Here is a 15,620-nt window from a genome sequence, read left to right on the forward strand (position 1 = left end):
TGATTGACAGTCCATTTGTATTGAAATAAAAAAGAAAAATCTTTTCTTTCAGTTTCAATTGGCACCATTGTCTGGAGCTATAATTGTCTGTTTTGACATATGGGTCCATTATAAATTCTTGGCTGAATTTCAAAAGTTTGTGGAGCACTTAGCTTAGTAGGTGGTGGTTTCCACAGTTGTTCAGGTGGCTGACAGCATGTATGTTTGACATTTTTAAGAGGTTATAATAGGATTACCTGCCTTTGATGCGACTTCTGAATGGGATTTGTTTGTTTTCACAATGACCACTTGAGGTCATTAAGGTATTTTAAGGTATTAAGGATTTAAGGTATTTTTCACTAAGGCTGAAGGATTTTTTTCCTCTGCAGTGTGAATGGCAGTGTGTTTTATTTACAGTTTTATTAGATTTTTAGTGTTGTTTTTTTCTGAAAGTCCATTTTAAAGGCTTCCCATTGCTACTACATGGCTCCTGAAGTCTGTACATAGTGAATACTGGGTGAATGGCTATGGAGGACACATGGGAGGCATGGAGGGGACATGGGAGGAGGGTATGAAGGTGAATGTAGAGGGCATGGGTGAATGAGGGGCAAGGGGAGAGAGAGAATGGAACGAGCATGGGGGTATGAGGGAACATGGAGTTATGAGAGAGCATTGAGGTGACATTTGGACTTGAGGGGGAATGGAGGGGCATGGGAGATGAGTTGGAGTGGAGGGGTGAGGTTTAGGGGGAGGAGAACAATGTGGAAATCTGGGCCAAAGTCCCAGAGAACTGAGGCGGGCCTTCTAACCAGCTCGCCTCAGGACCCACAGTCCTCCAACACTGCCTCAGGTCTGCCTAGGGAGGTGGGAGACCCAAATCTTGCCTCATATATCCCTAGGAAACAAAAATATAGTGCGTATGGGAGGGGGTGACAGGTTCAAACTGACAAAGTCGGGACCTGCACCAGCTCACCCTTCCTGAACCAGAGCTGAATATCCAGCCCAATGACCGTAAAATGTCTCCCCAAAAGAAAATAAACAACCTGGAACTGGTTAGAAAAAGGAGTTCAGAAGGAAATAAGCTAAAACATTGAAAGGAATAAAGGCTACAATGACATAAAGGATGAGTTAATTATAAACCAATGGCAAAAACTGCTTACATCATCAGATTCAGATGGTTCAATCACAGCATCTTCAACATTAGTCTCTTCACTTATGGACTTCTTTTCCTATATTTCATCATTCAGCAGAGGAGAAACAGAAAGTGAGAACACATGAGAACAAGATCTGAATTCTAAGCTAGCTGGTCTTAACTCTGCCTCTCACAGCTTGGGGAGTAATTGCATTCAGAGAGACCTGCTGCACTCTACTGCGCAAGATCACCCAGGACTCACCAGGACCAGCTTGACGAAAACAAGCTTCCTGACTCGACGTTCCTGCCTCTTCCACAAAAATCCAGCCCAGTTGCAGTGGTGGGTAATGATGCTACGGTCTTCCTCAGCATGCATCAGGCAGGGGGAAGGGAGGATAAAGCAACCAGAGTTCCTATTCGGGACCACAATGCAATGAGTTCTACTGGACATTAGATGAGAACAGGATTTGTCTTGGCTATGATGCTCCAAGGTTGAATTAGCTTTTGAAGTGGATGGATGGTATATTAACCTCATGCTGGGTCTCATAGTGGGGAGGCAGTGGCAAAGTGGCATTGTTGCTGAACTAGTGATCTAGAAACCCAGGGTAATGCTCTGGGGACCTAGGTTTGAATGCTGCCATGGCAGATGGTGGAATTTAATTTCAATGAAAATCTGGAATTAAAAGTCTAAAGATGACCATGAAACCATTGTCAATTGTTGAAAAAACCCATCTGGTTCACTAATGCCCTTTAGGGAAGGAAATCTGTCCTTAGCTTGTCTGGCCTACACGTGATTCCTGACCCACAGGAATGTGGTTGACTTTTAAATGCCCTCAGAAATGTCCTAGCAAGCCACTCGGTTGTAACAAACTGCTACAAAGTCACAAAAAAGGAATGAAACCGAAAACGACAACAACAATCTCAACCCTGTCAACCCTGCAAAGTCCTCCTTAATAACAACAGCCTGAAATAGTCATCCTCATGGAATCATATCTTACGGATAATGTCCCAGACACACCAAACCCATCCCTGGATATATCCTGTCCCACCAGCAGGACAGATCCAGCAGAGGTGGCAGCACAGTGGTATACTGTCGGGAGGGAGTTGCCCTGGGAGTCCTCAACATCGACTCCGGACCCCATGAAGTCTCATGGCATCAGGTCAAACATGGCCAAGAAAACCTCCTGCTGATTACTACGTACCACCTCCTCCCTCAGCTGATGAATCAGTGCTCCTCCATGTTGAACATCACTTGAAGAAAGCACTGAGGGTGGTAAGGTCACAGAATGTACTCTGGGTGGGGGACTTCAATGTCCACCACCAAGAGTGGCTCGGTAGCACCACTACTGACCGAGCTGGCCGAGTCTTAAAGGACTTAGCTGCTGGACTGGGTCAATGGCAAGTGGTGAGGGAACCAACAAGAGAGAAAAACAGACTTGACCTCATCCGCACCAACCTGCCTGCCGCAGATGCATCTGTCCATCATAGTATCGGTAGGAGTGACCACCGCACAGTCGTTGTGGAGATGAAGTCCCAGCTTTACTTTGAGGATACCCTCGTGTTGTGAGGCACTACCACCATGCTAAATGGGATAGATTCCAAACAGGTCTAGCAACTCAAGACTGGGCATCCATGAGGTGCTGTGGGTCAGCAGCAGCAGAATTGTACTCGAACACAATCTGTAACCTCATGGCCCGGCATATCCCCCACTCTACCATTACCATCAAGCCAGGGGAGCAACCCTGGCTCAATGAAGAGTGCAGGAGGGCATGCCAGGAGCAGCACCAGGCATACCTAAACATGAGATATCAATCTGGTGAAGCTATAACACAGGACTACTTGTGTGCCAAACAGCATAAGCAGCAAGTGATAGGCAGGGCTAAGCGATCCAACAACCAACGGATCAGGTCTAAGCTCTGCAGTCCTGCCACATCCAGTCGTGAATGGTGGTGGACAAATAAACAAATCACTGAAGGAGGAGGCTTCACAAATATCCCCATCTTCAATAATGGAGGAGATCAGCACATCAGTGCAAAAGATAAGGCTGAAGCATTTGCTACAATCTTCAGCCAGAAGTGCTGAGTGGATGATCCATCTTGGCCTCTTCCAGAGGTCCCCAGCATCACAGAGGCCAGTCTTCAGCCAATTCGATTCCCTCCACGTGATATCATGAAATGGCTGAAGGCACCAGTTACTCCAAAGGCTATGGGCACTGACAATATTCCAGCAATAGTACTGAAGACCTGTGTTCCAGAACTTATTGCGCCCCTAGCCAAGCTGCTCCAGTACAGCTACAACACTGGCATCTACCCGATTATGTGGAAAATTGCCCAGGTATGTCCTGTACACAAAAAGCAGGACAAATCCAACCCAGCCAATTACTGCCCCAGCAGTCTAATCTCAATCATCAATAAAGTAATGGAAGGGGTCATCAACAGTGCTATCAAGCGGCACTTGCTTAGCAATAACCTGCTCACTGATGCCCAGTTTGGGTTCTGTCACGCCACTCAGCTCCTGACCTCATTCCAGCCTTGGTTCAAACTTGGACAAAAGAGCTGAACTCCCGAGGTGAGGTGAGAGTGACAGCCCTTGACATCAAGGCAGCATTTGACCGAGTGTGGCATCAAGGAGCCCTAGCAAAACTGGAGTCAGTGGGAATCAGTGAGAAAACTCTCTGCTGGTTGGAGTCATACCTAGCACAAAGGAAGATGGTTGTGGTTGTTGGAAGTCACTCATCGCAGCTCCAGGACATCGCTGCAGGAGCTCCTCAGGGTAGTGTCCTCGGCCCAACCATCTTCAGCTGCTTCATCAATGACCTTCCTTTCATCATAAGGTCAGAAGTGGGGATGTGATGATTGTACAATATTCAGCGCCATTCGCGACTCCTCAGACACTGAAGCAGTCCATGTCCAAATGCAGCAAGACCTGGACAATATCCAGGTTTGCGCTGACAAGTGGCAAGTAACATTTGAACCACACAAGTATCAGGCAATGACCATCTCCAACAAGAGAGAATCCAACCATCGCCCCTTGATGTTCAATGACATTACCATCACTAGATCTCCTGCTATCAACATCCTGGTGGTTACCATTGACCAGAAATTGAACTGGACCAGCCATATAAATACTGAGACTACAAGAGCAGATCAGAGGCTAGGAATAGTGAAACGAGTAACCCACCTCCTGACCTCCCCAAAGCCTGTCCATCATCTACAAGACACAAGTCAGTAGTGTGATGCAATACTCTCCACTTGCCTGGCTGAGTGAGGCTCCCACAACACTCAAGAAGCTTGACACCATCCAGGCCAAAGCAGCCCGCTTCATTGGCACCACATCCATAAAAATTCACTCTCTCTATCACTGACACACAGTAGTAGCAGTGAGTACCATCTACAAGATGCACTGCAGGAATTCACCAAGGCTCCTTCGACAGCACCTTCCAAACCCACTACCATCTAGAAGGACAAGGGCAGCAAATAGATGGGAACACCACCCCCACCTAGAAGTTCCCCTCCAAGTCATTCACTATTCTGACTTGGAAATATATCGCCGTTCCTTCACTGTTGCTGGGTCAAAATCCTCGAACTCCCTTCCTAACAGCACTGTAAGCGTGCCTACACCACATGGACTGCAGCGGTTCAAGAAGGCAGCTCACCACCACCTTCTCAAGGGTAACTAGGGATGGGGAATAAGTGCTGGCCCAGCCAACGAAGCCCACATGCCATGAATGAATTTTAAAAAACCATCCAATCCACCATTTTTATTATAGACCGATGTCTGATTTTTAATCCTTACTGGAGTAACCTGAATCTAACAACAGTCTAAACAAAACTGTTTGAAAATAGGGTACATGGGCATTGATTCTCCTTTGCTGTGCCTATTGTGTTGGGTGTAAAGTGGAAGAAAACATGAAAGAAGGTCCATTATGGTTGTTTTCCACTCTCTTTATGCTGTACCTGCTTTTGTAGGGATTTATCCAAGGGTCTAGGGAACTTTTGTCTGGAACTGGTCATGCTGAAGATGTAGAAGTGATGCCAAACACTTCCCCATCTCATTCACTTAGGTTTCCACCTGCCCCAATAAAAGTGCACCTTTGACATTGTGTGCAGCTCCCTCAGGCTGCAGGATCGAAGAAGGGGCTACCAGTGACCATGGCACTGCTTCCATTGGATAGATTTTTCCCTTAAGGTCAGCAGGAGAATTCTCAGGGCTGGGGGGCCTTCAGGTTAAAAGGCTCCTCAACGAGGAGCCATCGGTGCTGCTTCCAGCCTCTTGAGTGGTAGCACTGGCACACTTTCTTTCACCTCCTTTGGGGACAAGCCCCTTTCCAAGGGGCACTCTTGCACTATAGAATTGCTGGAGAGGTGATAGTGACCTGAATTCAAACTGACCTGAACAAACGGGTTCTGGCCTCTGCAAAAGACGACCACTTCAGGTGCACTTCACCTAATTTACACTCAATTCATTATAATGCTCATTCAACTCATAGACCTGACAATAATGCAAACTTACAATTGTGTTTCCTGTGACCCTTGGCTGGTTAACATAAATACTGCAAACACCAGCAGAGTACCAGGTATCCTCTTATCCAACTCATTTTAACGACAAAAGAATTAGGTAATTATATTTATCTTTGAGAGTCATGGGTTGCCTCTGTACCTGAGAAGCAATGGGCTGAATTTTGCCCTTGACGGGCGGGCGGGCCTGACTGACTCGGCGGCAGGCGGGCAGCTGATTGCTGCCGCTGAAACGGGCAGCGCCACCATTTTGCGCAGGCGGACCAATTAAGGCCCGCTCAGCGGGTTTGCGACTCCCGTGTGCAACAGGAAAATTGAATTGGCGGCGGGCGTGTTCAGACTGTCAGTTCCAATGGGGAACCAGCCGTCTGTATAAAGACCGGCCAGGCAGCCTCCTTGAGGCAGTTCACCATGGCCACTCATAGGGAAGGACATGGTGGTTTGAGGGCAGAGGAGGGGGAGGGGGGCAGGCTGCAGGGTAGGCCTGTGGGGGGCCATTGTGCCCCTTGGTTCTCAGATGCCTGTTTTGCTGTCCTCCTCTGAGAGGTGTCCAACCGTTGGGATATTTTGTGTCCAGAGGATGGGAGGAGGAGGGCCCCCCATGTCACCAGGCAGGTGTGGCAGGAGGTGGCGGTGGCTGTAAACGCCCATGATGATATGCGGCGCACCGGAACCCAGTGCCGCAAGCGCTTCAATGACTTATTGCGCTCTGGAAGGGTGAGTACCAAGTCAGCCTTGGCCATTTTACCCAGCAGGTAGCCTTAGCCTTTAAGCACCCCCCCCACCCCCCACCAACGTCTTAGTGTAGTTACTGCAATGGGCATTTGGCGCACGCTGGGTGGGCAAACAGGTAGTGACCATGCTTACATCAGCCTTAGTGGTTGACGAGAAGATGGGTTCTCCCTGCAGCATATGTTGGTGTTTGTCATATTTGAGTAGTCTGGGGGCAGCCTGCAGGAGAGGCAGCTAGACACATACTCAGAACTCCAACACATGTCATATTGATGGTGATGAGATGGTGGAAGGGGAGCCTCAAGGTGCCGTGGCCAAGAGCCATCCTACATTCTATTCCTCACCTAGTTGCGCCTCCTTGCCATGGGCGCTAAGACCCGTGTGCTATTCAATGTGATGGACACCGAATATGTCCAATGTGTCCGTTGGGGGAGGGGGTTGGGAGCAGCCATACTATCTTCTGGGGACTGATCACCAGTAGTGTGGACAGGAGCTGCTGGATGCCTCAGATGGGCCACTGTGGTTGGGATGCGGCATGCACATGCAGAGTACATGAGCGATCAGCCCCAATAAATCCTCTTCTGTGTTCTGCAGGCGAAAACAGAGCACAGTCTGAGGGAGCGCCAGAGGACTGGTGGTGGGCATGCCATGCTGCAGCACCTCACCACCTATGAGGAACAGGCCATGGAGATGGGGAGGAGGCAGACAGCCAGGGTGGCAGGTGTCGGCAAGGTTGGGGTGCAGCGGCCAGGTATTTGAGGTCCACAGTCCCATCCACTCTGTCTCCCCACCATCCAAATCACTGATGGTTGCTGCAGACGTTAATGCAGCAACACTGCTCATTCACAGACTGATACAGTCAGACGTGTGGGTCATACACAAAGGTCCCTCGATCCCTTGAGGATGCACATCTCTAACACCTTCCAAAGTCGCCTTATCCCATTTGTGACCACTATCCCCATGGCCTAACACGCCATGGCATCACTGCTGCACATCCAAAGACTTATTGCATCTTAGGAGGGTTTGTACCTCCACCACCCTTTCACCAATGCAACCCACATTACTCTGTCCAAAAGGTCCTCAGAACCTCACCTGTCAACCTCATGGCACTCAACTTAAATAAATGCCATCACGTTAGTCATCCCTGCGCCAAGGGGAAATGTTGCCTTCTGTCCACCCATTCTATGCCCCTCATAATGGTGTGAAGGTCAATAATGTGACTTGTCTACCTCTTATGCTCCACGGCAAATGTCACAAGTGTATGCAATGTTTCCTCATAACTCCAACTCTTCAGGCCAGCATGCATCCAGGTCAGGAACCTCTGCACTCTCCCCACCCCAATGCCATCCCTCCCATGAAGTGCAGGTCACAACCGAACACAGAAGTGCAGATGTGGCCTCGACAGCGTTTTCTGCACTTGCAACATGACCTCCCTTTTCCTACATTCTATTCCTCATCTAATGAAGGCACGCCTGGCTTCGACCATGTTAAACGTTTTATGGTCCAGTACTGCTACCTTAACGGGTCTGCCCAGCAAGGTCCCTGTAATCGTCGTGACTTCCCATGGTCCTACCATTACTCATGTATTCCCGTACCTTGCTTGTCTTGCCCAAGTGCTTAACCGAACACTTATCCACATAACATTCCATGTGGCATTCCTTAGGCCATCTGACCAGCCTGTCTATATGTGCGTGTAATGTTTGGGCCTCCTCTTGACTATTTACCACCTCACCAATGTTCGTCTCCTTAGGTTCTTGAAGGGTGAGCAAATTATGAGGCTCGGGGGGAAAGGGATGAAAGGTGTTACTGGCTGAAAGCTAACTGATGCATCTGGCAGGGTTGCATGAGGGTGTGCTTCAGTTAGTCTCTGTGGTGGAGGAGTCCAGGCAGAGTGTCAGTGAAGGCATGAACCTCAGGACAGAGCTTCAGGCTTCCTCCACTGAGAGATTGGCGACTCTCAGGGAGAGGGGCTTCTTGTCAGATTGAGACTCTTCTGATTGGGTTACACTCTGACCTGCAAGCCCTCACAGCGCTAATGGCCACAGGTGGTCATTCCCAATGTGGGAGATGTTCTGGGCACCAAGTGTCGCCTCTCGGTGCCCATGCATCTGCGGTGAGCAGGGAGATCCAATGTGACCTCACGTCGGCGCAGCAGCAGCCTGTCATCGCTGCGAGTTCCTCTCAGGGCGCTCCAGATGAGGACAGCAGCTCCTCCGTCCCTCTGCCAGTGACCGTGGCAAACGTTGAGACTGCGACAACTGGGGAGGTGCCAGTTCTGGAACTGGCCACTCCCTCCCAGGCGGGGCCATCACAGGCTCCATGGGCCAGAGGACACCCGCCAAGACCATCGGCTTCAACAGGACAGCAGAGTCAACAGGCTGTCTCACAAGCCACTCCGAGCGATGGGGCGGCACCTAGACATAGCACCCGCAAACGTAAGCATAAGGCACGTTAGGCACTCCCCGTATGTCACTGGTGATTTTGTGTTGTCCCTCAATTAGGGAATATATCATTATGTGCATCAGAGCAACGTTTGTGTTTTATTTTGGACTGAATAAAGTCCACTTTTCTGACCATGGCTGAGGGGTTTCCTTTGTGCTGCATTTGTATGTTTCACAGACATATCATGAGTGTTTGAGTGGACATTGATGTTTCTGTACTAAGCCCTTAGTTGCAGCTGATAAGGTGGAAGATGTAGCACCTAAAGGCCACGTGTAGAAGTGCCAGGCAATGCTGGTCCTGCTGATCCATGTGTGTGGAGCTAGCTGAAGGTTCGTTGGATTAAACCGTCCCGGGTGTCCCTTCCTCCTTGGCGTAGTAGCGGGTCGGCGTGCTGTCCCTCATCATCGCCCTGTGCTTCCTCATCCTCTGAGCCACTGCTGGAGTCATCATGTGCAGCCTCATCCACTGCATCAAGGTCTTCATCATCAACTGCATCCCCCTTTTCCAGCGCAAGATTGTGCAGAGTGCAGCATGCTACCACGATCAGAGAGACACGATCTGGGCGGAACTGGAGTGCGCCCCCTGAGCGGTCCAGGCAACAGAAACGCATCATGAGAAGACCGATGGCTCTCTCCATCACAGCCCTTGTGGTGCCCTGGCTCCTATTGCAGTGCTCCTCAGTTTCTGTTCTTATGGCAGAGAGACGTCATGAGCCACCTTCTGAAGGGATAGCCCTTGTTACCCAGCAGCCAACCATCTAGCCGAGCCGGACCACTGAAGAGCCCCGGCACCTGGGAGTGTCTGAGGATGTAGGCATCGTGGGAGCTGCCTGGGTACCTTGCACAAACTTGTAGAATCTGCATCCTGTGATCACACACTATCTGCAAGTGGAAGCCCTTCCTGTTGACGAAGGCACCGGGCTCACCTGCTGGTGCCTTGATGGCCACACGTGTGCAGTTAATGGCACCCTGGACACGGGGGAAGCCAGCAATGGCCGCGAAGTCTCTGGCTCACTGTGTCTGACTTGCCTGGTTGCAGCGGAAGTGGATGAAGGTGGATACCCATCTGAACAGAGCGTCTGTAACCTGCTTGACACAAGTATGGACAGCTGATTGGGAAATACTGCAAAGATCACCCACCGAGCCCTGGAACGAGTCAGATGCATAGAAGTGGAGGGCAACTGTGACCTTCAGAGCCGCTGGCATGGGGTGTCCACCCATACAGTTAGGGGAGATCTCAGGGCCAGTCATCTGACAAATATAGTTGCTGTTTCCCTTGACAGATGGACCCTCCTTCGGCACTGCACCTCAGTCATATTGTGGTAGCTGCTTTGCCGCCTGTAAACCCTAGCAGCAGGATAGTGGCACCTTCTGCGGCCCCTTCCAACTTGGACAACCTCTTGGCCCTGTGCCCCTTGTGCCTGCGCCTGGCCTCCCAAAGGTGGTTCCCCTGGAGGCTGATTATCCACTCCTGGCCTCCACCTTATTCTAGCCCTCCCTTCCTCCTCAGGGGAGCTGCCTCCAGTGGAGATGTCAGAACTCATACCCCCAGGCTAAATGGAGGCCTCCGGAAAGCTGCAGGCCTGATAAAGATTACTGACTGCAGAGAGCTGAACTGAAGCTTCAAAGTAGAGAGAAAGCTATTGGAAATCGATCTGAAACTGTTAACGATCACACAGGCAAGTTTAAAACACTTTCTGCATTAAATACTTCAGATAAAACATGAACAACCCCTCTGAGCCCACATATCCCGCCCGTCGATGAGGTTTGTTAAAAAGTCAGTTACCCGCCTGCCCATTGGGCCTGTGCGCTGAGCTGAAGATTGCACGGTCTCCTCAAAATCGGCGTCAATTGCCAAGTTAAGGGCCTTAACAAGGCCTTTAATTAATGGCGGGTGTGCATCACACTGCATAGCGCACCCACCCACCTAAATATCGCGATGCCGCGCACTGACATCGGGATGCTCGCGCGACATTTTAAGCGCTGACGTGCAGGCTCCACCACCCGCGCATCAGCCAGAAAATTCAGCCCAATATCTTTCTCCTTAGAACCATGGGGTCCCCTTTGGGTATAGACATCTTTAACCATTGCTGTCAATAGCTAAGAACAGTTATCCTTTGGCGAAGAAAAGTAATTGTGTCCTAACCAGACCGGAGCACAATAATCTTTTCCCCACTCTCCAGTAAATCAACAGGCAGTATTGAAAGTTTATTACACCCTTGAGCCAAGTCTAAGTAATGAGCTGACAAGTGTGAAATAGTATCCATTGAGATCTTTGATTGAATCTTCCCTAAAGAACATAACAAGTTTGTTTTTCATTCATTCTCAGGCTGTGCTGTCACCAGCTTTTATTGCCCAACTTTAATTGCCCTTCAAGTCACAAAAAACAACTATGCCCTTCCCGTGTTCCTCAGCGAAAGCTACTCCCCCTCACCAAAACCTCTTCAATTCTAGAGGGTGTCTTTCTACATGGCAGGGGAGGAGGTGGAGATGCAAATTCTCATCTTGCCGGGTTGGTGATGGTCTGGCGCATGGAAGCCGTCCATTGTACAAGATGCCCAAGTTTTATTCCATTAATTTCAATGACAGAGAAAACCGGCAGGTTTCGTTCGGGATGTGCAACATATCCTACCAGATTTTCCTGCCTGCTGCATTGCCCAGATAATGCTTAATGTCTAGGCAATTAAGACAAACTTCTACCACTTCTAAATGGAGTGCATTTTTTGTGCAGTCTCTGAAGCTCTGTAAAATCTATGGGAAATGGTGGGGTTTGTTGGGGGGCAGTGGGGGGAGCTACTGTAATTCAAAGGAATGTTTTTCAAATGGTCTTTACAACACAGAAGCAGGCCATTCGGCCCTGCTGGTCTGTGCAGGTGATTATGCACCTCATAAGTCTCCTCTCAGCTCTCTTTATCTCACCCTATCAACATATCTTCACATTCCTTTCTCCCCTCATGTACTAATCTAGCTTCACCTTAAATGCATCTGTCATCTGTTAGTCTCAACTACTACTTGGGGTAGCAAGTTCCACATTCTAACCACTCATTGACTAAAGAAGTTTCTCCTGAGTTCTTTATTTATGACTCTGGGTTTTGGACTTTTCCATCTTCTCTACATTTATCCTATCAATCCCTTTCATAATTTTCAAAATCTCTATTAGGTCGCCCATCAGCCTTCTCTTTTATATAGAGATATCCTCAGAAGTCCCAAAGGCTTTACAGCCATTGAAGCACTTTTGAAGTGTAGTCACTGTAGTATTGAAGGAAATGCAGCAGCTAGCTTGTATGCAGCAAGCTCCCATACAAAGGCAAAATAATAATGACCAGATCATCTGTTGTTGTGATGTTGATTGAGGGGTAAGTAGTGACCAGGATACTTGGGTGAACTCCCTTCGCTTCTTTGAAATAGTGTTACGGGAACTTATGGGAACATTCCATCTGAAAGAGGGCACCTCCAACAATGCAGCACTCCCTCAGTGTATCAGCCTAGCTTTTGTGTTCGAGTCTCTGGAGTGGAGATTGAATCCACAACCTTCTGACTGTCCAGCAAGAGGTATACTCACTGAGTCAAGGGTGCCTCCATTACCCCTGCTGTTTTCAAGAGAGAAGGAATTGGGAGACAAATGGGGAAAAGGATTGGCTAGAAATGGATTGCTAGGGTAAGAATGAATTAAAGCATGATGCTTGGAAAATTAAAGTGAAAAAGTAAATCAAAAAGACACAAACTAAATGAACAAAACTAGTTTCTGCTGAGAAAGTCTTGCAAGAAAACAATTGTATTCATAGAATCCAGGAGCAGAGACAGCCGGACCTGCGAGGGACACCTCTACTTGGGCAGTGGATAAATAGGAGGCAAGGCTCAGGGCCTTCACTCACCTTCTGGGAGTGGAGACAGCCAGACCTGCGAGGGGCAGCGGACTGAGTTTGAAAAAATCCAGGAGAGACATCAAAGGAAAACTAAGTTCATTGGTTGGTGAGAAGCTGTTAGGAAGTGTGTTTAAGTAACTTAAAACTAGAAAAACACACCTCTTATAAAGAAGTAACTACTTGGATTTCAGTAAGGAACACTAGCAATAGGGAAGTAAAGTTTAACCAAGTCAAAGTGAAATAAAGTAATAAAGTAAACCAAAGTAAGATAAAGTTAGCATAAGTGCGGTAAAGTTGTTACTAGTAGTTTACTTTACTCATTCTACTTACTCTAAGTGCAATAAATAGATTTTAGAGTTATAGGATGGCAGGTCAACTTGGCCAAATGGAGTGTACATGGAGCGGCTGCAGGACATCCTTCTGGTGGAGGGGGATCAGCCAGAGGTCGTGGTCCACATCGGTACCATTGACAGAGGTAGGAAGGGAGGTGAGGTCCTGAAAGCAGATTTCAGAGAGTTAGGAAGGAAATTAAAAAGCAGGACCTCAAGAGCAGCAATCTCAGGATTACTCCCAGTGCCACATGCTAGTGAGCATTGGAATCGGAAGATTGATTGGTTAAATACATTGCTGGGGAACTGGTGTAGGAGGGAGGGCATCAGATTTCCGAGGCATTGGGTCCAGTTCTGAGGCAGGTGGGACTTCTACAAGCTGGACAGGTTACATATTAACAGGGATAAAAACAAAAAAACTGCGGATGCTGGAAATCCAAAACAAAAACAGAATTACCTGGAAAACCTCAGCAGGTCTGGCAGCATCGGCGGAGAAGAAAAGAGTTGACGTTTCGAGTCCTCATGACCCTTCGACAGAACTTGAGTTCGAGTCCAAGAAAGAGTTGAAATATAAGCTGGTTTAAGGTGTGTGTGGGGGGGGTGGTGCGGAGAGAGAGAGAGAGAGAGAGAGAGAGAGGTGGAGTGGGGGTGTGGTTGTAGGGACAAACAAGCAGTGATAGGAGCAGATCATCAAAAGATGTCAACAACAATAGAACAAAAGAACACATAGGTGTTAAAGTTGGTGATATTATCTAAACGAATGTGCTAATTAAGAATGGATGGTAGGGCACTCAAGGTATAGCTCTAGTGGGCGTGGGGAGAGCATAAAAGATTTTAAGATATTTAAAAATAATGGAAATAGGTGGGAAAAGAAAAATCTATATAATTTATTGGAAAAAAAAGGAAGGGGGAAACAGGAAGGGGGTGGGGATGGGGGAGGGAGTTTTTTGTTTTTATCTCTGTGTTTAATTGACTGCCACTGCTCTTCAAGAAATGCCTACCTCCTTGAAGAAGTTCTGTTCTTTTCTGCGACAAGATTTCCATTCCTCTCTTTTGCCTTGCTCACCTTCATTGCTTTCCATTTCCCTCCTGGTGTTTGACAAGGTGTTTACTAAAACCCGCTTTCACAGCCATTTCTCCTTTCTCAGTGACTGTCTCCGTCTCCGACTTACCCCACGTGGATTTCAACTGAAATTCCACCCCTCATGTTTCGATCCCACCCAGGATTACAGGTATCTCCGGGACATAAAACGTTTCTCGGACTGCTATTCCCGTCACATTCTGAAATCCGCACTCAGTGCCATGCGCCGCCATATGAAAACACTTGACCTCTCCTTCCAGCAGCACTGCCGTACCCTTTTTCAAAGCTGCGTGTGCCCCCAGTTTCATTTTATTCTTCGGCTCATCCGATGCCTCAACAAGAAACTTTTTCTCTTTCTCTCAAGTGCTAAGGAATGCAAGCTCCAACAACTCATCGACACCAACACCCATCTAGGACCCTCCACCCCGGCCTGTCCCTCCGTCCCCACCCCATCTTCCAATCCCAACCCCAGCCGTGTATTCAATATACCCCCTGACCTTCCCCTCTCCGATGCTGAACGTTCAGTGCTCAGCAAAGGACTTAGTTTCATACCCTTACGCCCTCACCTCAATGAATTTCGGGCTCAGCATGATGCTGAACTCTTCTTCCGCCGTCTTCGTCTCCGGGCTCACTTCTTTGGGCAGGAGTCCTCTCCCAGTTCAATGGATCCTTTTACCCATCTCCAATATTCTCCCTCCACCTGGACCCCTCCCTCTGGATTCTTACCTTCTCTTGATCTTTTCATTGAGAACTGTCGGCGCGACATTAGTCGTCTCAATTTCTCTGCTCCTCTCACGCATTCTAACCTGTCTCTCTCTGAACTTACTGCACTCCATTCTCTCAGGTCCAACCCTGACATTGTCATCAAACCCGCTGACAAGGGTGGTGCTGTTGTTGTCTGGCGCACTGACCTCTACCTCGCGGAGGCTGAGCGTCAACTCGCAGACACTTCCTCCTACCTCTCCCTGGACCATGACCCCACCACTGAACATCAAGCCATTGTTTCCAGGACTGTCACTGACCTCATCTCCTCTGGGGATCTTCCTCCCACAGCTTCCAACCTGATGGCCGCCCAACCTCGGACGGCCCGCTTCTATCTCCTACCCAAAATCCACAAACAGAACTGCTCCGGTAGACCGATCGTCTCAGCTTGCTCCTGCCCCACAGAACTCATTTCTCGTTATCTTGACTCCCTTCTCTCTCCCCTTGTCCAGTCCCTTCCCACCTACATCCGTGATTCCTCTGACACCTTACGTCACATCAACAATTTCCAGTTCCCTGACCCCAACCGCTTCCTCTTCACCATGGACGTCCAATCCCTCTACACCTCCATCCCCCACCAGGATGGTCTGAGGGCCCTTAGCTTCTTCCTCGAACAGAGGCCCGAACAATCCCCATCCACCACTACTCTCCTCCGTCTGGCTGAACTTGTTCTCACGCTGAACAATTTCTCCTTCAACTCCTCTCACTTCCTCCAAATAAAAGGTGTGGCTATGGGTACCCGCATGGGCCCCAGCTATGCCTGTCTCTTTATGGGGTATGT

Source organism: Carcharodon carcharias, chromosome 18, assembly GCF_017639515.1.
Source record: "Carcharodon carcharias isolate sCarCar2 chromosome 18, sCarCar2.pri, whole genome shotgun sequence".
Lineage (NCBI taxonomy): Eukaryota > Metazoa > Chordata > Chondrichthyes > Lamniformes > Lamnidae > Carcharodon > Carcharodon carcharias.